We start from the raw sequence: 25,280 nt of genomic DNA on the forward strand, positions 1-25,280 counted from the left end.
TCGCTGGGCGGCACGGACCCGGTGGGCTGAAGGGCCTGTTTCTGCGCTGTATCTCTAAATCTAAAAAATCTAAAATCTAAATCAAACTCTTTGAGGCAAAGCTTTACATATTGCAATAACCTTCTCTCTGAAACAAAACTATTTAACTCTTCTTTATTTATTCTTCATATAATAATTTTGAAACAGTCACGTGGCGGCGCTTAACGGCAGCGGCTGACTAGCAGTCTGTCCGTCTTTTTTTTGTTGAGTGTCGGTGTTGGGATGATTTTTATATATATTTTTTTGGTTGTGTATGTGTGGGAGGGGGTGTTGGTGTGTGGGGGGTGGGGGTGGGTGGGGGGTGGGGGTGGGTGGGGGGTGGGTGGGTGTGGGGAACTTTTCTCTTCCTCACGGCGCGGGGTGCGGCTCGGCTGCGGGGCTTAACACCGCCCGGTGCGGCTCGGCTGCGGGGCTTAACACCGCCCGGTGCGGCTCGGCTGCGGGGCCTAACATCCCCCGGTGCGGCTCGGCCGCTGGACTTTACATCCCGGTGCGGCTTGGCCGCTGGACTTACATCGCCCGGTGCAGCTCGGCTGCGGGGCTTAACACCGCCCGGTGCAACTCGGCTGCGGGACTTTACATCGCCCGGTGCAGCTCGGCTGCGGGGCTTAACACCACCCGGTGCGGCTCGGCTGCGGGGCTTAACACCGCCCGGTGCAACTCGGCTGCGGGACTTAACACCGCCCGGTGCGGCTCGGCTGCGGGACTTTTCACCGCTGGTGCGGCTCGGCTGCGGGACTTAGCTGCGCAAGGCTTGGTCGCGGGCCTTTCATCGCCCGGTTCGGCCGCGAGACGTTTCAGCGCCCGGTGCGGGGACTGTGCGGGTCGGTCGGGGACGAGCTGTCTGTCCGTGGGTGCGGGGGGGAAGAGAGGGGAAGTTTTGTTGCCTCCATCACAGTGAGGGGGTGTTTGGAGTCACTGTGATGGACGTTTGTGTTGGGGTTATGTGTCTTGTGTTCTTTTTTTTTTCTATGACTGCTATGTAGTTTCGTTCGGTACTTCGGTACCGAACGACAAATAAAGCTCTGTTATACCTGTTATACCCTTATTATTGAATTGACATCAGTTCGAAACAACTCGTCCCTACTTATTCCGAAAATATTTCTCAGCAGTTAATTTCTGCCCCTTAACTTTGGGTTGCCATAAATATGTTGTTTAATGATGGAAAATGTACTGTTAAACAAAAGCCGTAGGGTCATCTTGTTTATTCTGGTATTACGTATTTTTTTGAAATTTCCCTAATTGACAATTGACATACACTGGTAAAGATACTTTTATGTTCCATTATATATTGGTCTCAAATTTTAAATAAAAAACATTACATCCTTCTTCCTGGACTATAGGTCAAGTATTTTGACCAAATTTGTACTCCATATATTTGTACTCACTTCTCGTGTGGAATAATAGTGGAAGAAAATAACTGCTGATGCTGGTACAAATCGAAGGTATTTATCTGAAGAAGGGTTTCGACCTGAAATGTCACCCATTCCTTCTCTCCTGAGATGCTGCCTGACCTGCTGAGTTACTCCAGCATTTTGTGAATAAATACCTTCTCGTGTGGAACAAGTTATGCATGATCAAGATACAAAAAACAAGTAATGTTCAGTTTTAAATATTATATTGAATGGGAGTGGGTATTTTTAATATCGCTATTGTGGAAGTTAAATGTTAGAAGTGAGGCAAATAGTTTTACCCTTTTTCAACATTTCATTTTTGATTTAACTCATTGGGATAAATATTAGCTGTGGTGGGAAATATTCTGTCCATTCACCAGGGGCAATTTCTCCTTCTCTCTCATGGTGAAATTCACCCCCTCCACTTCTAATTCTTATTGTCACCACAGGATAGAACAGGATGAGGAGTTAAAGAACAATTGGAAAATACTTTGGAGAATGTATTGGCAGAGTGGAGAGTAGTGCCAAGTAAATCATTTCAGGCCTCAGCGGTTTTCTATAATATCAAAATGCAACATTTCAAGGGTCAGTGCTTGGATCTCAGTTGCGTCCGATCTGCATAATTGACCGAGACACGGAACCCAAGTGGAATTTTGCTCAATGTACAGGCGTTACTGAAATTAAAAAGAACTGAAGAGAAACATATGTATGCTGCAAAACCAGACAGAGAAATGGAAAATGGAATTTAATACAGATGACAAGCATTAAATGAAAAATTTAAAAGATCCCGTGTCCACTGAAGGAAATGGAACCAGCCAGAGACTTGGATAGAAACCGGGGAGTAACAGTAGCATTGCCTTTTTCAATGTCAGGGAATGTGGATTAAAAAAGCAATTGGAATATTGAGATATATGACTTTAATAATGGACTATAAATCAAGAAAGTTTATATCTCAGTAAGATCCTGGAGAATAGCCAATGATTCAGACTCACAACAAAGATCCATTACTTAACAATAGAAAAGATTACAGTGTCAGGACTGCATTCCTTTCCTGTGATTCCCCCACAGAGACAGACAGACTGAATGTTTCCCACTGAACACCATTGCAACAGCTCAGAGAGCATTTGATTATATGATAAAGTGGTATGGTCTCAAAACAATTACAATTATTTCAAACCAATATTAAATATGACATAGGTTAATATTTCTCCCCATCTGGTTCCATCTATCACCTATCAGTCTCTATACCCACTCCCCATCAACCATTCCCTCCCCCACCTGCACGCTACGAGAGACGGCGACCATTCCCATTCCCTCTCAGCGCTGGTGCTGGATCGCCAGCAAAAACGTCGTCTTTACACCCTTTGACTCACTGAGTTTGTCCATCATTCTGTTATGTTTTTGCTTTCTGCCATGTCTGCCATTGGTCTGATGTGAGCTTCATCATCATTTGTCTCCAGCTCTGACCAATGTGAGGTCTTTAGGTATCACTTTTATAATAATGGGTCTTCTTCGGTTGCCTGCCCCTGCTGTTGCTTTCCTGAACTTTCAAGCACTTCTGGCATTCCCGTTGAATAAAAGGTAGTCGCGGTAGCATCTGTGAGGTGTGCAATTGAAGTGTCAGTCGTGGAGCTTCGAAACAGGCCCTTCAACCCAACACGTCTATGCTGACCAAGATGCTCCAGTTCCATTTGTCTGCATTTGACCAATATCCCTCTAAACCTTTCCTATCCAAGTGTCCACTCGAAATATTTTTAAATGTTGTTTTGTACTTGCCTCAACCACTTTCTCTGGCAGCTTGTTCCATATACCCACACCCTCTGAGCGAAAATGTTGCCCATCATAGTTGTTCCAATAAAATCTTTACCCCCCTCACCTTTGATTTGAGATGATCTTCAGAATTCCATCATGATATACCTTTACCAGTTCTACCTGCTATTCTGTATCATGCAGCTTAGCGCCTTGCCACTATGATCTACGATGATGAAATCCACATCATATTTCCCATCAGTTCCCTGAGTTCACCACATCTCCTGCCAGGCTTCAGTTTAGTCTACATGTCCATGATCAGCACATACCTCATTAGTTTCACGTGCATGATGGACATTATATGTTGTTTCCTACTTGAGTTGAAATGATAATGGTCAGTCTTATATCAACATCTTAGAAAGATACAGTTCTCATTCCGTGCCCTGCGTTCTACACTGGCTGCGATGTGCTGGCACCATGGTAGCACGGCGGCGCAGCGGTAGAGTTGCTGCCTTACAGCGAATGTCAGCGCCGGAGACTCAGGTTCGATCCTGACAACGGGCGCCGTCTCTACGGAGTTTGTACGTTCTCCCCGTGACCTGCGTGCGTTTTCTCCGAGATCTTCGGTTTCCTCTCACACTCCAAAGACGTACAGGTTTGTAGGTTAATTGACTGGGTAAATGTAAAAATTGTCCCTAGTGAGTGTAGGATAGTGTTAATGTGGCGGGGATCGCTGGGCGGCGCGGACTCGGTGGGCCGAAGGGCCTGTTTCCGCGCTGTATCTCTAAATCTAAAAAAACTCAGCAGCCCCTCGCTCTGACTCTCCCGCAGCTCCGGGCCTCACTAACCCACACCTGCAACGGGCCCCAACTCTACTTCATTCAACGGCAGATCCACGCCCTCAACAAATGCCTCCTCTCCTACCTGAAGATCTTCGTCCATCCCCTCCCCCTTCCCAGTTCTCCTACCAGTCTTACTGTCTCGGACCACATTCAATCTCTGTACCACCCACTCCCCTGACATCAGTCTGAAGAAACGTCACGACCCGAAACGTCACCCATTCCTTCTCTCCAGAGATGCTGCCTGTCCCGCTGAGTTACTCCAACATTTTGTGTCCACCTTCGATTTAAACCAGCATCTGCAGTTCTTTCCTACACATTTAATGCATGTTGGTTCTACAGAATTGACTTGGTTTGGCACCAGGTACATAGTTTGCAACTGATACTCTGAATCTAACTTTGGCTACATTCTTACAAGGATCATCTTGTCCACTCTGTGTATGTTCAACGTCCACTTTATTATACACATTTAATATTTGGATAGCTCCACAGCTTTGTATATACTATTCCAGAGTTAATTCTGTTCATTTTTCATTTGTTTCATTTGGCTGGAATCTCAGATTCCATATGTTATCCAATCTCTGATGAGCGAATGTTTCAAATTTATAAAACAATCCTAGCTTTGCTCAGAAAATATCAACGAGTTCCCCTGCTTTTGCTTCTGTGTGAAGATCCAGTTTTGATCATTTATTTAATTTAATGAAGGTGGGTTTCGATCTGTTTATAATAAATTCATTAGTGAGTCATTGGAGGGCTTTATACACACAATAAAATGGGAACAACTCTTCAAGCTTGTCCTAGCATTCAATACGATCTCTGAAGATCTGTCCAAGCTCTCTACTCCTCTTCTGTGCCAGTTTTATGTCAGGCAGGAGCAAAAATCAAAATGCTGGAGGAACTCAGCGGGTCGGGCAGCATCTGTAGAGACAATGGATAGGCAATATTATGGGTCTGGACCCTTCAGGAAGGGCCGCAAACCAAAACGTCACCTATCCCTTCGCTCGACAGATGCTCCCTGACCTACCAAATACTTCCTTTGTGTTTTGTTCAAGATTCCAGCATCTACTGTTCCTTGTGTTTCTATTTAACCCTTAGTACCCATCTTTCTTAAATATTTATCAGCCTCTTCTTTAAATATTATGAGTGACCGTTTCTACAAACCGTCTCGGGCAGAGAAATCTGGAAATTCATTATCATTTGTGAGAAGAAATTCCTGTGGACTTTGGCTGTGTTACAAATGACTGCCTCCTCATTTGAGACTCTCCCATAATGGAAACATCTACATTCATGTACCTACCAACCATCATGTATCTACCTACCTTCATGTACCTACTTGTCATCATGTTCCTTTAGGATCTCATATGTTTCAGTAAGATCGGCCTTCCTTCCTCTCAGCCCCAAATACAGATCTAATGATTTTAGACACGAGATGGGATGACCTGCCTCACAGGCCGACCTGGCCACAGCTGTCGACGCGGTTTCCATTAAACTGCTGACATTACAGTTGCATCTAATCCTATGTACCTGCATTAAGCCAATATCCCTCTGTGCTATTCCAGTCCTAGTACCAGTTGAAATATGTTTTGTGAGTTGGAATTATATCTGCCTCCACTACCTCCTCTGTCTACCTGCTAATTTCTTGCTGTGATAAAATTTGAAGCAGAGGTTTTGTGCTTAAACCATTTAAAACACTTTAAAATCATTGAACCAATAATTCAATTCAGTAGTTCACTAATACTTTGCTTTGTTTTTTCCATTGAAATGAACGGACAGATTCAGTTGATGGACTCCTCTTTGTATGGTCACTGGAATTGCAAGAATCTTATATTCAACTCCTAGTCTCTCATGGGGAATCAAACGTTAGAGCATGGTCAAAAGTGGTCAGCAAGTGTTTGTGTGGGCATCATGAAATTGATGGAACCTGCATTTTCCCAGAAAATTCTGGCTCAATGTCAAATTTTGATCTATTCCACCTTCATTTTTTTCCCCTTTCGCTCACTAAAAATATTACTGAACTAATTAACAAAAACCCGAACTAAACATTTTCCCATAAATTTTGATAATGGGTCTTTTTAGTTTTAGTTTTTAGAGATACAGTGCAGAAACGGGCCCTTCGGCCCACTGAGTCCGCGCCGACCAGCGATCCCCGTACACTAACACTATACCTGCACCCACTAGGGACAATATTTTACATTTACCAAGCCAATTAACCTACAAACCTGTACGCCTTTGGAGTGTGGGAGGAAACCGAAGATCTCGGAGAAACCCCACGCAGACCACGGGGAGAATGTACAAACTCCGTACAGACAGCACCCGTAGTCAGGATCGAACCCGGGTCTCCGGCGCTGCATTCGCTGTAAGGCAGCAACTCTACCGCTGCGCCACCGTGACCTACTCAATTGGGAAGCTAGTAGTTTAACGCTGTCCCATATATATCAAGAAAAAATATTTTTTAAAGTGACTTTGGTTTAAAGCGTAACTCACACAACATGCCTGCATTGTATTTGTGTGCTTTGCTGGGTGAATGAAAGTGCAGGGTCGGGTCAAGTGGCTGTGTGTACCTGGGAATTGTGGGCAGTATCCTTGTGAGTTAGACACACAGCCAATACTAGCCATCTGCATTTTGAAATTGAAAAGTAGTTCTCTCTTGGACAAGCCTGAAATGTTGCTTGGTATAATGCTGCTTGAAATATCTTGCCAATGAGAACTCTGATGGAAATCCGAGTGGATTATGTTCCGCCATTTGGTATAATTTGAGAGAGGACATTGTGCTTTTGGGCTGAAACAAGTCCATTGAAATTGTGTGGCGCACAGCGGAATGCTGGGTACGTTATGGCCTAGCACACAAAAGCAGAGAATGCAGGTCAGGAAATGTGAGTTCAAATCCACCATGGCAGCTGGAGGATCTGAATTTGAGTAATTAAATGAGTTCTGAATTAAGCAGTTAGTGTCAGAATAAATGAGTACGCAATTACCGAAAAGTGATTAAAACACCCTTTGGTTCATCAGCCTCCTCATGAAAAGAAGTGTCTTATGCTTAAAAAAAACAAGCTCCAGAAGCTCTCAGCAGTACATGTAGCCTCCATGCAGTGAGAAACAGATCTAATGTTTCAGGTTATGGAGTATTTATCTGAACCTGTAAAGTTAGAAAACAAGTATGTTTTAAGTTGTAGGAACAAGGAACTGCAGATGCTGGTTTACACAAAAGGACACAAAGTGCTGGAGCATCTCAAAGGGTCACGCAGCATCTCTGGAGAACATGCACAGGTGACATTTCGGGTCAGGACACAAAACGTCACTTCTCCATGTGGCATGTTGCTGTCTGACCCGCTGAGTTGCTCCAGCATTTTGTGTCCCAATGTTTTATGTTGATCTGACTTAGATGGATTGCTTAATTAAATCTGAAATGGCCCAACAAAGCAATAAATGTTGTTCTTACCAGTAATACCCACATTTTACAAATGACAATTTAAACAGGAGTAGAACAATTATAGGGATAAGTCATGTGAGTCAATATATGGAATATACGTATTCCAATTTTCGGAATAAACATCTTAATGCACAGTGATCTTATATCGTGCTTGCTTTACGGAATTACCTTTGTTTGAACACCCACACTCACACCCACTGCCAAAGTAATTGAACGCTTGTTTTTATTGTGCAATGTTGTGGAAGATCTCAAAGGTGGTCGTATTTTATATTAATGGTGGGAGACAATGGCAGGTCCAGTGTTTATGGCCATTGCCTAATGAACCTGACAAGGTGGTGATAATCTTTCTCCTTAATTTACTTCAATCTGCAGGTGCTCCCACAGTGCTGTTCGCTATGAGGCTTAGACCCCGCAATGGCAAAAGGATTAACGTATTATTTATTTACATTAGCTAAGGTACAACCTTCTGTTACTGTAATGATATTACAGCAAAGGGCATCAATCCAGTGCAGTTTGTTGAATATCGTGACATTAGCAAACCAAATATTAAACACTCATTCTATCATTCGTGGAAATTGGACAACTATTTTGAGGTGGTGTGGCGGTAGAGTTGCTGCCAGTTGGATTCATGGGAGGTGGTTTTGGAGGGGAAGATGCTCCTCAAACTGCAGAGCATCTTGGACAATACAGCTCACCCCCTCCATGACACACTGGTCAACCTGAGGAGTACCTTCAGCAACAGACTGGTTCCCCCAAAATGTAGGAATGAACGCCACAGGCGATCTACTTCCCTGTGGCTATCAAGCTCCCCTTCTGTCGATACTGTCCCCAATCCTTTCCACTCGTCAATTTAATTTCATGTTTCATGTATCTTGTGTTTTATGACTGTTGACTGTCGTATCATATCGTATTGCTACAGCGCCAGATACCCGGATTCGATCGCGACTACTGGTGCTGTCTATACTGAGTTTGTACGTTCTCCCCGTGATGATGTGGGTTTTCTCTGCGATCTTCGGTTTCTACCCACACTCTAAAGACATACAGGTGTGTTGGCTAATTGGCTAGGTGTAAATGTAACATTGTCCCTAGTGTGTGTAGGACAGTGCTAGTAGATAGTGCGGGGATCGCTGGTCGGTGCGGACTCGGTGGGCTGAAGAGCCTGTTTCCATGCTGTATCTCTAAACTAAACTAAACGGTTTCAATTTTCTTTGTAGTAACAGTGAATACTTCTTCCCACTAGATGGTGCTGAGATCTCTAAATTTGAATAGAGGAAGCATATTGTAGATTGAAATGGTGCCAACTCTAAAAGGACTATCACAACAAACATCTCAAGTATCAACAAGAAAAGTTCTGTCTTCTTACAAGTAATATTAATTTGTCAGGAGTGCATTAAACCAGCACTGACCAGGATGAATATTGAAGGTAGACACAAAATGCTGGAGTAACTCAGAGGGTCAGGCAGTATCTCCGGAGAGAAGGAATGGGTGACGTTTCGGGTCGAGACCCTTCTTCAGACTAGTCGGGTCGAGAACCTTCTTCAGAATTATGCTTATTTTAAAAATGGCAGAATTTTCAAATGATAATCTTTACCAATCAAGGATTTCATTCAATAGGCAGTACAGGTGGGATTTGTTTTAGGAAGGGGAAAAGGGGGAGAGTAATTTGAACAAATTGTCGTTGAATTTAATTGTTCCAGATCTATTAAACTAGATTACACAACAACTATTTTAGATGCAGTTAAACATGGGAAGCTGATCCAATCAACAGATGTTCATGAACCAGGGGACACATTCAAAACATCAATGAATAGCTTTAAGGATAACACTGGGAAATTTTATTTAACTTGGAGGGTGATAATGATCTAGAACAAGGGGGACATCCATAAGGGGGACAAGGGGGACATCCATAAGCAAATGGGTAGGCATTCAAGAGAATAATTGAAAGAGTCTAGAGGGAATGACTGGGGAATACAATTGCCAGGGTTGTTTAACTAGGAGATGGTGTAGAGTTGATGGGCCAAATGGAATTTTCCTACAGTATAAGAAATCAATGATTTTATAATATTATGAAATGCCGTGGGTAGATTGAGAATGACAGAATGGGAGAGTAGCGACATTGCCATTAAAAATATTTTCAGACTGCTACTTTGGCAATCTTTTTACCTTTAGATAATTAAATTAGACAGCTTACTGGCAGTGGGATATCTGTGTGTCACGTTTGAGGGGTGATTCCGTAATCTCATAATCCAAGCAGGAAGGTGCATTTGAAGGAATTATGTTTGAGGAAATATTGAAGAACAACCAAGAATATTTTCCAGCCCTGACCACGTTTCTCTTCTGATCCCTATTGGCTTCAGTTTTGCTTGGAAGCCATGCTGCCACGCTGCCTATTTTACATTCTGACTAATTATACTTTTCTTGGAACAATCATTGTTTTTCAATCATTTCTCAGTCCTCAATTTGCACCACATCACAATTTTACAGGTTAGAAAACACCGTTCCTTTTCAAGCAAATTAATGCATTTTGTCAGAAGAAACTTCTTGATAGTTTCCCTAGTGTTTAGCGTCAGTCTCTATTTCCCCCTCAAAATCTGCACAATTTGCATTGTGTTTCAAATGATTTCTGCTCTTATCCATGATCAGTTTTCCAAGCAAGGTTCCTTCATCACTTTCTACTGCTTAAACAGGTTACAATGCGCTTTCTTTTATTTTAATTGTACTTAAATTGTGCATTTTTCCTAAAAAGATATTTATTAGTACCTCATTGTAATATCCAATTCTAAATACATTGTAAAATTACACAAATTACTGTATTCAATTTAAATTGTCAATAAAAAAAACTTCTTTACGATTTATTTAGGCTTTACTTTAGAGATACAGCGTGGAAACAAGGCCTTCGGCCCACCGAGTCCATGCCGACCAGCGATCACCCCGTACACTAGCGCTATCCTACACACTAGGATCAATTTACAATTTTACCGAAGCCAGTTAACCAACAAACCCATAAGTCTTTGGAGGATACCGGAGCACCTGGAAAAATTCCATGTGGTCACAGGGAGAACATATAAACTCCAAACAGACAGCATCCATGGCCAGGGTCAAACCCCAGTCTCTGGTGCTGTAAGGCAGCAACTCTACCGCTGCGCCACTCTGCCAGTCAGCCCTTTGTGCTTGCACTGCCATTTAATAAGATCATAGCTGATCTATTAGTTGGCGGCACGGTGGCGCGACGGTAGAGTTGCTGCCTTACAGCGAATGCAGCGCCGGAGACTCAGGTTCGATCCTGACTACGGGCGCCGTCTGTACGGAGTTTGTACGTTCTCCCCGTGACCTGCGTGGGTTTTCGCCGAGATCTTCGGTTTCCTCCCACACTCCAAAGACGTACAGGTATGTAGGTTAATTGACTGGGTAAATGTAAAAATTGACCCCAGTGTGTGTAGGATAGTGTTAATGTGCGGGGATCGCTGGGCAGCGCGGACTCGGTGGGCCGAAGGGCCTGTTTCCGTGCTGTATACCTAAATCTAAAAAAATATCTAAAAGATTCCTTTCTGCATTAACCCCAGATCCGTTGATTTTCCTGGTATCCAGAAAACGATATTCATCTCTGTCTTGAATATCCATAGCAACTGAGCCCCACAGGTCTTAAAACAGAGAATGCCAAAGATTCATTACCCCTCTGGGTGAAGAAATGTCTTCTCACCTCTGCCCTGAATAGCTGACCTCTTATGATGGGACTGTGGCCACTTGTTCTAGACTCCTCAGTCGGTGGAAACGTCATCTATATCTACCTTGTTAAACCCCAGAAGAATTGTTTATGTTTCGAAGAGATCGTTTCCCATTTCTTGTAACTCAGCTTATTTCCTTTCTGATACTTTCATTTTGAAGGCATATTGTTTTCATTAAGCACATCTTGCTGAGAATTCTTGGTTGTGGGAAATATATGCCACTGCATAATTGCATGGCACTGTATATCTAAAACTTGCTCTACTTGGAGTACATTCCACAAACAGGCAACCATATTCTTGATTGTCTGAAAAGCAAACCACATAATATTTACAGTTCACAGGGAATGCGTAATTCGTAGCAGGCGTGGGCACGATGGTAAAGTGGATTAGGGGTAAATAGATGCTTTTTGTTCATTCCTAAAGTAGTTCAGCCTGTCATGTGGCCAGCTCCGCATATATGAAGTAAACATACCAAACAAACTAATGCTCAAAAACATTGATGTTGTTGATTAAAGAGGAAGCCTGGATGATATTTCAAGCAGATAGAAAGTTAAACTCTTGCTGCCTTACAGTGCTTGCAGCGCCGGGTTTGATCCCGACTAGGGGTGCTGTCTGTATGGAGTTTGTAAGTTCAGCCCCGTGAACTGCGTGGATTTTCTCCGAGACCTCCAAAGACGTACAGGTGTGTAGGTAAATTGGCTTGGTAAATGAAAAAATTGTCCCTAGTGTGTGTAGGATCATGTTGATGTGCGGGGATCACTGGTCGGGCTGAAGGGCCTGTTTCCACACTGTATCTCTAAACTAAACTCATCTAAACTAAACAAAAAGCTGCAGTAACTCAGCGGGACAGGCAGCAATTCTGGAGAGAGGGAATGGGTGACGTTTCGGGTCAAGACCCTTCTTCAGACTGAAGAGCCAAAACGTCACCCTGTCGCCAATTCATTCTCTCCAGAGACGCTGCCTGTCCCGCTGAGTTATTCCAGCTTTTTGTGTCTATCTTCAGTTGAAACCAGCATCTGCAGTTCCTTCCTACACAAGTTCAACTCTTTGCTGCCTTATCTGCTGAGTCTTCCAAGCATTTTCTCTTCATCTTTCCATGTTAAGGGAAAATTCTCAACATTTTACCATGCACTCATTTTTATGGTATGGGTGTTTACAAATAAGAGCTAACCCTTTCTATAGTGACTCTGTTTAACAGATGGCACCTGAGGTTAATAGGAATTGGATGTCTCACCCTGGCCACAAACTATTCGAAACACTTCCCTCTGGAAGGCAACTCCGGACTGTCAAAGCAGCCACAGCCAGACATAAAACCAGCTTTTTCCCACGAGTGATAGTTCTACTCAATAACCAGAGTCTGTAGTCTCTTTTTTGCTCTGGTTTATTTTCACCCACATGTTTAGACCATAATGTTGTATCCTTATTGTTTTGATGTGGTTATGCTTTATTCTTAATTGTTAACTGTATGTTTGTGTTGTCATTTGTGAGCAGAGCACCAAGGCACATTCCTTGTATATGCATACTTGGCCAATAAACCTATTCATTCATTCATTCATTCATTCATTCATTCATTCATTCATTCATTCATTCATTCATTCATTCATTAAAACTGGCTTCAACCCCCACATATCTCCCATCTGCAACTGTCCTTTCCAGACTGGGAAGGTGCCTAGTTTAGTCCTTATATACCAGATATTTTCTGGTAGCAAACTTCAGCTGAAATCCTGATGGGATACAATTTTAGTGTTGAACACGGCAAATAATCAGCTATGTTTTCTACATTTGATCACTGTCCAATGGCTTCTAATGGAATATCCATAAACTGGAGCGGCTTGGTGGCGCAGAGGTAGAGTTGCTGCCTTACAGTGCAAGAGACCCGGGTTCAATCCTGACTACGGGTGCTGTCTGTACGGAGTTTATACATTCTCCACGTGACCGAATGGGTTTTCTCCAAGTGCTGCGGTTTCCTCCCACACTTCAAAGACGTACAAGTTTGTAGGTTAATTGACTTTGGTAAAAATTGTTAATTGTTCCTTTGTGTAGGATAGTGCTAGTGTACTGGGTCGCTGGTCAAAAACATGGAAACTATAGATGGTAAGCCTAACATCTGTAGTAGGGAAGTTACAGGAGAAGATTCTGAGGGATAAGATACACATGGATTTGCAATGACAGGGATTGATTGGGAATAGTTGGCATGTTTGTTTGTGTAGGGGGATTTGTTTTATGATTTATTTTTTAGTTTTTTGAAGAACTAACTTCTTGAAGAATGAAGGTGGCTGAGGGCAGGGCCATGGACAGACTATATGGACTTCAGCAAGGCCTTTGATGAGGTGCCGCATGGTGCCGCATGGTGGGCTGCTCTGCATCAGGATCCAGGGAGAATCGGCTAACTGTATGCAGATTTGGCTACATGGTAGGAAGCAGAGGATGGTGGTGGAAGGTTGGTTTTCAGACCTGTGATTAATGCCGTGCCTCAGGGATTGGTGCTGGGCCCATTGTTGTTGTTCATCTACATCAACAATTTGGATGAGAAAGTACAAGGCCTTATTAGTAAGTTTGCAAATGACACTAAAATAGGTGGCAAGGTAGACAGTGAAGATTGCTGTCAAGATTTACAGCGGAATCCCAATCACCTGGGCATGTGGGCCAAGGAATGGCCAATGGAGTTTAATTCAGATAAGTGTGAAGTACTGGATTTTATGAAATTGAACCAGGGCAGGACCCTCAAAGTGAATGGTAGGGATCCTGGGATTGTGTTGTAGAGCAGAGAAATCTAGGCATACACATGCATGGTTCCCTGAAAGTGATATCGTGGGTAAATAGGGTTCTGGCCTTCACCTGTCAGGGAATTCACAAGTTCACAAGTTATAGGAGTAGAATTAGGCCATTCGGCCCATCGGGTCTACTCCGCCATTCAGTTATGGCTGATCTCTGCCTCCTAATCCCATTTTCCTGCCTTCTCCCCATAACCCTTGACACCCGTTCTGATCAAGAATTTGTCTATCACAGCCTTAAAAGTATCCACTGACTTGGCCTCCACAGCCCTCTGTAGCAATGAGTTCCACAGATTAACTACCCTCTGACTAAAGAAGTTCTTCCTCATCTCCTTTATCAAAGAGCGCCCTTTAATTCTGAGGCCATGACCTCTGGTCCGAGACTCTCCCACCAGTGGAAACATCCTTTCCACATCCACTCTATCTATGCCTTTCATTATTCTGCACGTTTCAATGAGGTCCCCCCTCAACCTTCTAAACTCCAGCGAGTACAGGCCCAGTGCTGTCAAGCGCTCAATTGAGAAGAAAAGTTAAGTCATTATGTTAATGTTGTACAAGATGCTGGTGAGGCCAGACTTGGAGTACTGTGTTCAGTTTTAGTCACCCTACTATAGAAAATATGCCTTTAAGCTGGAAAGGATGCAGAGAAAATGTATACAGATGTTGTCAGGACTTGAGGGTCTGAGCTATAGGGAGTGAATAGGCAAGCTAAAATGTAATTCCTTGGCATGTAGGAGGCTCAGGGATGATCTTATCAAGGTGTATAAAATCACGATTGGAATAAAGAGGGTGAATGCACACATTCTTTTCTTTCCAAGATAGTGGAATCAAGAACGAGTGGGGATAGGTTTAAAGTGAGAGAGGAAAGAACCCCTCAGGTTCAGAATGTTTAGTAGGAACCTGAGGGACAATATTTTCACACAGATGGTGCTGGGTATCTGGAATGAGATGCCAGAGGAAGTAGTTGAGGAAGGTACAATAGCAACATTTTTAATGCGGCACGGTGGGGGGGGGGGGGGGGGGTGGATTGGCAGATGGTAGAAGAAAATTTAAAGACAGAATATGTAAGATGAAGTTTTGTGAATTATGAAGCTAGAGGAAGGAATGTAGATAGAAGGGGAGGGGGGAGCGGAGAAACAGGTGCAAGTCCAGGTGGGGAACACAGGAGAGGTAGAAAATATGGAGGGGGTTAGGAGGAAGAAGGGAAAGTGAACGGGTTTGTAGTTACCTAAAATTGGAGAATTCAAAATTCGTACTGTTGGACTGTAAACTACTCAAGCGGAGTACGAGGTGTTGCTCCGGCAGTTTGTGTCTGGCCTCACTTTGGAAATGGAGGAACCGAGAACTGAAAGATCAGAAAGGGAAAGGGGAGAGGAGTTAAAATGGTTAGCAACTGAGAGATCCCTTCGTCCTTGGTGGACCGAGCGCAAATGGTCATCTTGTCTATGCTTGGTCTTTCCAATGTATAGGAGGCCACATCGGGAACACTGGATGCAGTAGATGAGGTTAGAGGAGGAGCATATGAACCTCTGTCTCACCTGGAAAGACTGCTGGAGTACCTGTATGGAGGCGAGGGAGGAGGTATAGGGACAGGTGTCACATCTCCTGCAGTTGCGGACGAAAGTACCTGGGGAGGGGATAGTTTGGGTAGGAAGGAGTGAGCCATGTAGTTGCAGAAGGAGCAGTCTCTGTGGAAGGCGGAAAGGTTTACTAACACTTTTAACTCCCCTTCCCATTGCCATACCTACCTTTCTGTCCTGGGCCTCCTCCATTGCCAGAGTGAGGCCACACACAACCTGGAGGAACAATATTTCGTATTCAACTTGGGGAGCTTACAATCCAATGGAATAAACATGGAATTCTTCAATTTTAAGTAACTACAACCCCCCCCCCCTCCTCCCTGCTTCCAACCCCCTTTCCCCTTCCCTTGCCCCCAAATCCCACCCGGACTCACACCTATTTCTCCCCTCTCCCTCCCCTTCCTACAGCATTTCTTCCTCTAGCTTCACAATTCACAACTTTTCATTCCTTTTGTCTCACACCTACATAGGGCGCAGAGGTAGAGTTACTGCCTTACAGCGAATGCAACGCCGGAGACCCGGGTTCGATCCCGACTACGGGCGTTGTCTGTACGGAGTTTGTACGTTCTCCCCGTGACCTGCGTGGGTTTTCTCCGAGATCTTCGGTTTCCTCCCACACTCCAAAGACGTGCAGGTTTGTAGGTTAATTGGCTTGGTAAATGTAAAAAATTGTGCCTAGTGGGTGTAGGATAGTGTTAATGTGCGGGGTTCGCTGGTCGGCGTGGACCCGGTGGGCCGAAGGGCCTGTTTCTGCACTGTATCTCTAAATCTAAAAAAAAAATCTAATCTAAATCTACATTTTCATCTCTGGCCTTTGTCCACTACCTGCCCATCAAAACGACCCTCACTTGTATCAGCTTGTATACCTGCCAAGCATTGTCTTGCAATCATTGCCTTCTTCCGTCTGAAGAAGGGTCTTGACCCGAAACGTTACCCATTCATGCTCTCCCGAGATGCTGCCTGACCCGCTGAGTTACTCCAGCATTTTGTGTCTTTTCCTGTAAATCAGCACCTGCAGTTTTTTCCTGCACGACTTGTCTTGCCCCTCCTTCTTTCCAGATTTCTTCACCCCCCCCCCTCCTCCCACAATTAGTTTGAAGAAGGGTCCCAACATGAAATGTCACCTATCCATTCGCTCTCCAGAGATGCTGCCTGACCTGCTGAGTTACTCCCGCACTTTGTGTCTTTTCCTGTAAATCAGCATCTGCAGTTCCTTGCACCCTCGGGGTGATCATGTTTAGTTTGTAATGTTTGGAGTCATGCAACAAGGAGATATGAAAAGGGATTTCGAAGAAACTAATCCATTTCTAACGGATACACAGGCCTATTTTATCAATTGAGATAAATGTGATAATATGTGATGATTAAAATTATATTATAACACTGAAAAATCTAAGTACTGGCTAAAAGATAATTATAGAAATGGATCCATGTATTGGTGAAGGCTCACTCATGTGTCTATTGGTCTGAAGTTTAAATGTTGCTTTTTACTGAACCCATCACAGTGTATTTTGGTAGATTTACAATTTCACTCTATGACATGCCTAGGGGACATTCTCTATGCAAAAGTCATAAACCAAATGGTTCAAATGGCTTTCTCAACACAATTTCATCAAGGGACATGTTTTAAAACCGTTTTCAGTCATTAAATTTGAAAAACAAATACACCGCATTCATTCTAGTTTAAGGTAAAAGAATAGGAAGCATGAAGGGTCAGATTATGATTTAGAATTCTCAACTATCATGTATCTTTCCTGGGAATTGCTCTGTGGAGATCAGATTATTCACTTAACACATAGTTGGAAAGCAATGCAAAGCCAGTCACACTGGTCTATTTTTTGCATTGTAAGCCAAGTTCCATGAGCCAGTTACTGGTAGACGTTTGTGTAGGAAGGAACATAACCAGATGCAGGTTTATACTGAAGATAGACACAAAAGGCTGGAGCATCCCTCTCCCACCCAAGTTGTAACAGCTTCAAAGTCGTCTTGTTGAGTCTCATTGTCTGTAACTCGTTCTCACCTAACAAACAGCTAACGATATGATACAATATAACTTTATTCATCCCCGGAGGGAAATTGGTCTGCCAACAGTCACAACAGACAAGGTACACAAAAACTTGAAATTAAAAGTGAAAACAAAAAGAAAAAGACAAGCGACTGTTGGTTTCTGCTGTGTGCACAGCGCCTTCACCGGAACAAACAAACTAACACAGACTTATCCCCTGGGCAGAGGATTCTAAACGAGAGTGCCACCCCCCCCCCCTCCTCCACACTGGGTCCCCCTTTGTTCTCCCACCATCCCTCACAGTGGTCCCCCCACGCCAGGACATCCATTGTTCTTCCCCTCCCCCCCACGCGCTCATCGACCACTGATCGCGGGTCGATCGCGAGGCCCCACCCCCACCGAGGCTCCCGTTGCCGCCAAGGCTCCACCACCGACAAGGCCCCACCACCGACAAGGCCCCACCACCGACAAGGCCCCACCACCGACAAGGCCCCACCACCGACAAGGCTACCATTGCTGCCTCGGCTCCCGCCACCACCGAGGACCCACCACCGCCGAGGGCCCCGCTGCCACCGAGGCTCCCACCGATGCCAAGGCTCCCACCGACGCCGCGACTCCTACTGCCGCTGAGACTCCAGTGGCCGCTGAGGCTCCTGCTGCTGCCGAGGCACCCGCTGCTGCTGCCGAGGCTCCCATTGCCGCCACCGAGGCTCCCATCGCCGCCGCCGAGGCTCCTTTGGCCCAGCCAGGCCGCGCTGCCCGGCTTCACGACAGTCCCCTGGGAGGCTTGTGCGCAAAGGGGCAGCAGCGCAATTGTTCAGAATTATAACAATGATCTTTTTCCTTTATTAGTGTTACTTTTATGTATATCTTTCATTCATTTGTTCTATATCCCTCTACATCACTGTCTATCTCTCTCGTTTCCCTTTCCCCTGACTCTCCAGTCTGAAGAAGGATTTTGACCCGAAACGTCACCTATTCCTTTGTCCCAGAGATGCTGTCTGACCTGCTGAGTTACTGGTAGACTTTTTAAAGTTTTGTGGAGGAATAGTGCAAAGGAGAATTATAAAAGGGAGAGCGTAAAGCACTTATTAAAGTGGGCATAAAACTGATGTTTTTAATAAACAGAATATTATTGCTTCAGGAAAACACTGCAGAATTGATGAAGTGTTAGTGGCTGGTGGTTTTCAGAATTAAAACTTAATAGAAGCCAATCCTTCAAAGCAATTCCAAAAGAAATTAAAAACAAAATGAAGGATTATAGTACAGGAGGAGAGAAATTGAAATGGAACGCAATAACTAACTGTTAAAACGTTGAATGTATTTGAGTTGCCTTTTATCGGATTAAGTCTCTGCCAAAACAAATAAACTACATTCATATCTTGCAAAATTATTTCACCAAATATGGATGGCTCTAATTCACTTTGGCTTCAGCTGGACAGATAGAGAGGAAAAGCAACTGCATCAAAGACGCGTAAGGAGGTGTTCAGTCTTCCTCTGAAATGTCACTGAGCAGACAACTATTGAGGATCTTGAAAATTGAGGCAGGTCAAATATTTTTTGGAAACATGCACTGCAATATCAGTGCATAAGAATAATCTAAATAGAAGGATTAAGAAAAGCAAGTTTATTGCACTAAGTAATATTGTTGACATAACCTTTTAAAGAGAGTGCCAATGTTTATCATGGGAAATGTTTTCCCGCTATTGCCATAAATCATAAAAACATTTATGTAATGCCTTATCAAGTCTCGGAGACATCTCAAAGCCCCACAACTAATGAATTACTTTTAAATAGACTTAAGTATGCAAAGACTTCAGTCAAATATGTACATTCAATCACCGACAACTTCCTTTATGCAATGGTATTTGTAGTGCGGTGCGGTGGCGCAGAAGTAGAGTTGCTGCCTTACAGCACTTGCAGCGCTCCTGACAATGGGTGCTGTCTGTATGGAGTTTGCATGTTCTCCCAGTGACCGCATGGGTTTCCTCCCACACTCCAAAGACGTACGGGTTTGCAGATTAATTGGCTGGGTGTATGTGTAAATTGTCCCTTGTGTGTGTAGGATATTATTAGTCTGTGGGGATCGCTGGTTGGTGCAGACTAGGTGGGCCGAAGGGCCTGTTTCCGTGCTGTATCTCTAAAACTAAAACTACAAAACTAAAACTAAGGCGCAAGGAGAATTTCCTGTTTTTTCTTCAAGTAATTTCATGGATGCAGAGGCAGAATCACTGTTGGATATTTCATCGATAGGTTGCTCTTTCAATGATGCAACAATCCCTTTTCCTGGTTGCCATGCTCCAGTGCCCAAGCTGCATCATCATCTCACAACACATTGACTCTGAGGCAAGAGAGCTCCAAAGTCCCATAACAGCAGAGATCCTGACCTCGGGTGCTGTCGATGTAGAGTTTGCACGTTCTCCCTGTGACCATGTGGGTTTCCTTCAGGTACTCCAATTTCTCTCTACATCGCTAAGACGTGAAGGTTGGTCACTAAGACATGAAGACATGAAGAAGGGTCTCGACCCGAAACGTCACCCATTCCTTCTCTCCTGAGATGCTGCCTGACCTGCTGAGTTACTCCAGCATTTTGTGAATAAAGACATGAAGGTTGGTCGGTTAATTGGCCAGTGTAGAATTCCTCTAGAATTGTTGAATCTGGAGGATTTGATGAGACTATGAGAACAAATCAAGAGATTAATGTATGAATGGTGTAGAGGCATGATTGATAATTGACACAGACTCAGTTGGCTGAATGGTCTGTTACTTTGCAGCATCTCTCTATGACTCTCTATCACTCTATATATTATCGTTATAATGCCAGGGCTGGAGGTAATTCAGTCTACAGTATAGGGTCCATTATAATGCTAATAAATTCATTCTCCTCTTCTTATTACCCTTTGTCCAGGCAACAGATTTGCTCTAAAAAAAACTTACTTTTGCTCATAATCTTCAGTAAAGTGAATTTTACAGTAGCCAGTTATTCTGCCAGCATGTCTTTGCAATATAGGAAGAAGCCAAAGTACCTGGAGACAATTCATGTGGTCAAGTGGAGAACATGCCAAGTTCTCAGAGAAAGCTAGGATCCTAGGAGGCTAGGAGGCTGCAACGTGACTTGGATAGGTTAGGTGAGTGGGCAAATGCATGGCAGATGCAGTATAATGTGGATAAATGTGAGGTTATCCACTTTGGTGGCAAGAACAGGAAAGCAGACTATTACCTGAATGGTGGCCGATTAGGAGAAGGGAAGATGCAACGAGACCTGGGTGTCGTGGTACACCAGTCATTGAAAGTAGGCATGCAGGTGCAGCAGGCAGTGAAGAAAGCGAATGGTATGTTGGCATTCATAGCGAGGGGATTTGAGTATTGGAGCAGGGAGGTTCTGCTGCAGTTGTACAGGGCATTGGTGAGACCACACCTGGAGTATTGCGCACAGTTTTGGTCTCCTAATCTGAGGAAAGACATTCTTGCCATAGAGGGAGTACAGAGAAGGTTCACCAGATTGATTCCTGGGATGGCAGGACTTTCATATGAAGAAAGACTGGATAGACTCGGCTTGTACTCGCTGGAATTTAGAAGATTGAGGGGGGATCTTATAGAAACTTACAAAATTCTTAAGGGGTTGGACAGGCTAGATGCAGGAAGATTGTTCCCGATGTTGGGGAAGTCCAGAACAAGGGCTCACAGTTTAAGGATAAGGGGGAAGTCTTATAGGACCGAGATGAGAACGTTTTTTTTCACACAGAGAGTGGTGAATCTGTGGAATTCTCTGCCACAGAAGGTAGTTAAGGCCAGTTCATTGGCTATATTTAAGAGGGAGTTAGATGTGGCCCTTGTGGCTAAAGGGATCAGGGGGTATGGAGAGAATGCAGGTACGGGATACTGAGTTGGATGATCAGCCATGATCATATTGAATGGCGGTGCAGGCTCGAAGGGCCGAACGGCCTACTCCTGCACCTATTTTCTATGTTTCTAAAGCATCTGAGCTCCACTTTCTATCTCACGGTTCAGCATTGCATTTTCCCCTCTTCTTTTCTCATATTCATCTCTTGAGACTTACACCTCCTACAGAAGGGTCTATGTTCAACAAGACACCATATTCTTAGTTTAGACACAAAAAGCTGGAGTAACTTTAGTTTAGAGATACAGCATGAAAACAGGCCCTTCGGCCCACCGTGTCTGCGCCGACCATTGTTCATCCATTTATACTGGTTCAATACTACACAGTAGGGACGATTTATAGAACCAATTAACCGACAAACCTGCACGTCTTTGGAATGTGGGAGATAACAGGAGCACCTGGAGAAAGCCCACGTGGTCACAGGTGCAAACTCCATACAGAAAGCCACCTGTAGTCAATGTCTCTGGCAGTGTAAGGCAGCAAGTCTACCGCTAAAATCCACACAGGCACCAGCCAAGGCTAGGATTGAACCCTGTTCCTCAGAGTTGTGTGGTAGGGGCTCTAACTACTGCACCATTGCTCCACCCTTCATGACGATCTCCTCTAAGATCGTGTCTCCATCTTACCACAGAGATTTCCTTCATCACTCCACTGTGCAATTTAAGAGATGGAATGTTGGCCTTCATAACAAGAGGATTTCAGTATAGGAATAAAGAGATTCTTCTGCAGTTGTATAGGGCCTTGGTAAGACCACATCTGGAGTATTGTGTACAGTTTTCGTCTCCTAATTTGAGGAAGGACATCCTTGTAATTGAGGCAGTGCAGCGTAAGTTCATGAGATTGATCCCTGGGATGGCGGGACTGACATATGAGGAAAGATTGAAAAGACTAGGCTTGTATTCACTGGAGTTTTGAAGGATGAGAGGGGATCTTATAGAAACATATAAAATTATAAAAAGATTGGACAAGCTAGATGCAGGAAAAATGTTCCCAATGTTGGGGGAGTCCAGAACCAGGGGCCACAGCCTTAGAATAAAGGGGAGGCCATTTAAAACTGAGGTGAGAAAACACTTTTTCACCCAGAGAGTTGTGAATTTGTGGAATTCTCTGCCACAGAGGGCAGTGGAAGCCAAATCACTGGATGGATTTAAGAGAGAGTTAGATACTCTAGGGGCTAGTGGAATCAAGGGATATGGGCGGGCACGGGCTATTGATTGGGGACGATCAGCTTGAAGGGCCGAATGACCTCCTCCTGCACCTATTTTCTATGTTTCTATGTTTCTATGCCATGAATTTGCAATATTAACTTCATTTCCCTTTGCTGATGCTGCCTGACCCTGCTGAGCACTTCCAACGTTTTCTGTTATTATTCCAAAACTCATGCAGATCTTTGCAGGGTAGATGTGGGTATATTGACTATTTTGACTGGGTTGACAAGAACTAAAACCCACAGTTTCAATTAAAGAATGTTGGCCGTTCAGTGCCGAGATGAAAAGGAACGTCTTCATTCACGAGAGTAGTGACTCTCTGAAATTCTCTACAAAATTCTCGACAAAAGAGAACCAAAAGAGAGCTCAGTTGCTGAGTACATTCGACAATAGTGGTCGGTAATCAAAAGGCAAGGAAATCGAAGGTATTATAGGAAAATAGCAATGAAGTAAAATAATCAATCAGAATCTTATTGAAGGTGGAGAGGTTAAAGTATCTCAATGGCCAAGAGTCCTAGTGAAGCACAATGTACTATTGGCCCATTGAGTCCACGCTGACTTTCAATCACCCATTTTTACACTAATCCTACCCTAACCCATTTTATTCTCCTCACATTCCCTTTTACTTCTCCTAGATTCTGCCACCCATCTACACATGAGAGTTAATTTACAGTGATCAATTACCGGCCTTCACATTTTTGGCATATGGTAGGAAACAGGAGCATCCGGAGAAAACTCATATGGTCACAGGGAGAACATGGACACGACGACAGTGCTGGACTATTGGTGTTGGGAGGCTTTGGGCCTTGGGCCTATTCCTTCCATTTCTGTGATTCGTATGGCATTGGGGTCAGGGCAGATACCTTGTGGGAAAAAAGAACAATTGTAGGTTTGTGAATGAGCCGTCGGTAAAAGTGGCAAAACTATACATAAATATCAAAGGCAATTAAATGTTCACATATTACTTAAGTGAACCGATAGTCAAGATTGTCTAAATTAATGATGTAAGGTGGTAAATGTTATCCCTGAAGGCAGTATATGTAAAGTAACTAAATATTCTGCATAGCATAGCGACATGATACCCCGATCTTTCTGTCATGGGCCTCCTCCAATACCATAGTGAGGCCCACCGGAAATTGGAGGAACAGCACCTCATATTTCGCCTGGGCAGCTTGCAGCCCAGCGGTATGAACATTGACTTCTCCAACTTTAGATAGTTCCTCTGTCCCTCTCTTCCCCTCCCCCTTCCCAGTTCTCCCTCTATCTTCCTGTCTCCACCTATATCCTTCCTTTGTCCCGCCCCCCTGACATCAGTCTGAAGAAGGGTCTCGACCCGAAACGTCACCCATTCCTTCTCTCCTGAGATGCTGCCTGACCTGCTGAGTTACTCCAGCATTTTGTGAATAATTGATACCCAATGTAAGCATTTAATTATGATATGTAGACACAAAATGCTGGAGTAACTCAGCGGTTCAGGCAGCATCTCTGGAGAGAAGGAATTGGTAATGCTTTGGGTCGAGACCCTTCTTCAGACTCTTTAGTCTCGACCCGAAACGTCACCCATTCCTTCTCTCCAGAGATGCCGCCTGACTCGCTGAGTTACTCCAGCATTTTGTGTCTACCTTCGATTTAAACTAGCAGCTGCAGTTTTCTTTCCTAATTATGATAAGTGATTACCTGCATGTCCATTATGAAAGATTTACACCTGGGTTTATCATTAAGGTGTTTAGAAAAAAAACTTTAAAACAAATTAACTGAAGATTTTTTTACTGTAGCCCTGAGGATGACAAGTTTTGTAATGATAAGTGATTCTGAAATAAAGGGTTCTTAGCTGATAAGCTAAATGAGGAGAATACTGAGAAGAAAATGAATACATTTGGACAGGTACATGGATAGCAAATGTTTTTGGAGGGATATGGGCTAAGTGCCAGCATGTAAGCTAGTGTAGATGGTGCATTTTGTTCTGCATGGACAAGTTGAGCTGAAGGGCCTGTTATTGTGACTCTATGACTTTAGGAAATCAAAGCAAAAAATGCTGGCAATATATCAGCAGGTTTATGCAGTTTCTTTGGAGAGAGAAACAGAGTAAATGGTCATTAAATTTTCTGAAGAAATGTTATAAGTTGCACCAAAGGAGAAGAGGTGGAGAGAACAAAGAAATATCTGCAATAAGTCAAAGACTAAGAAAAGTGGAATGACATAGGTGGTAGTGCCAGCTGAAAGAAGGCTTGGAGGCTTCTTAATTGCAGCAAATCTATCTGGAAATCATGTAAATAGAACAAAATAAAGGAGGAAAATTGCTGAATTACAAAACACAACAAATACTGGGTATTTGAGATAAAAGTGAATGCATTAAATGCCAGTTGGCCAAGTCATATATATGCAGAGAAAAATGTCACTCAATTTCAAGTTCCAATAAAAATTGTTGAGCTGGTTACCTGAAGTTGTTAAATTCAATGTTATTTTCTTAGTGCTAGAACAGTTTCACTGGAAAATTAGATGATTTTCTTCAAGCCTATGTCGGGCACCATGGTAACTGGATAAGAAATCAAATACAGTTGGATTAGAAGTTGGATGTTGAGGATTTGTGGCAACATCTACCGTAAGGCTGATGAAGGACCTGGGAATCAGCAGAC

Source organism: Rhinoraja longicauda, chromosome 20 (genome assembly GCF_053455715.1).
Source record: "Rhinoraja longicauda isolate Sanriku21f chromosome 20, sRhiLon1.1, whole genome shotgun sequence".
Lineage (NCBI taxonomy): Eukaryota > Metazoa > Chordata > Chondrichthyes > Rajiformes > Arhynchobatidae > Rhinoraja > Rhinoraja longicauda.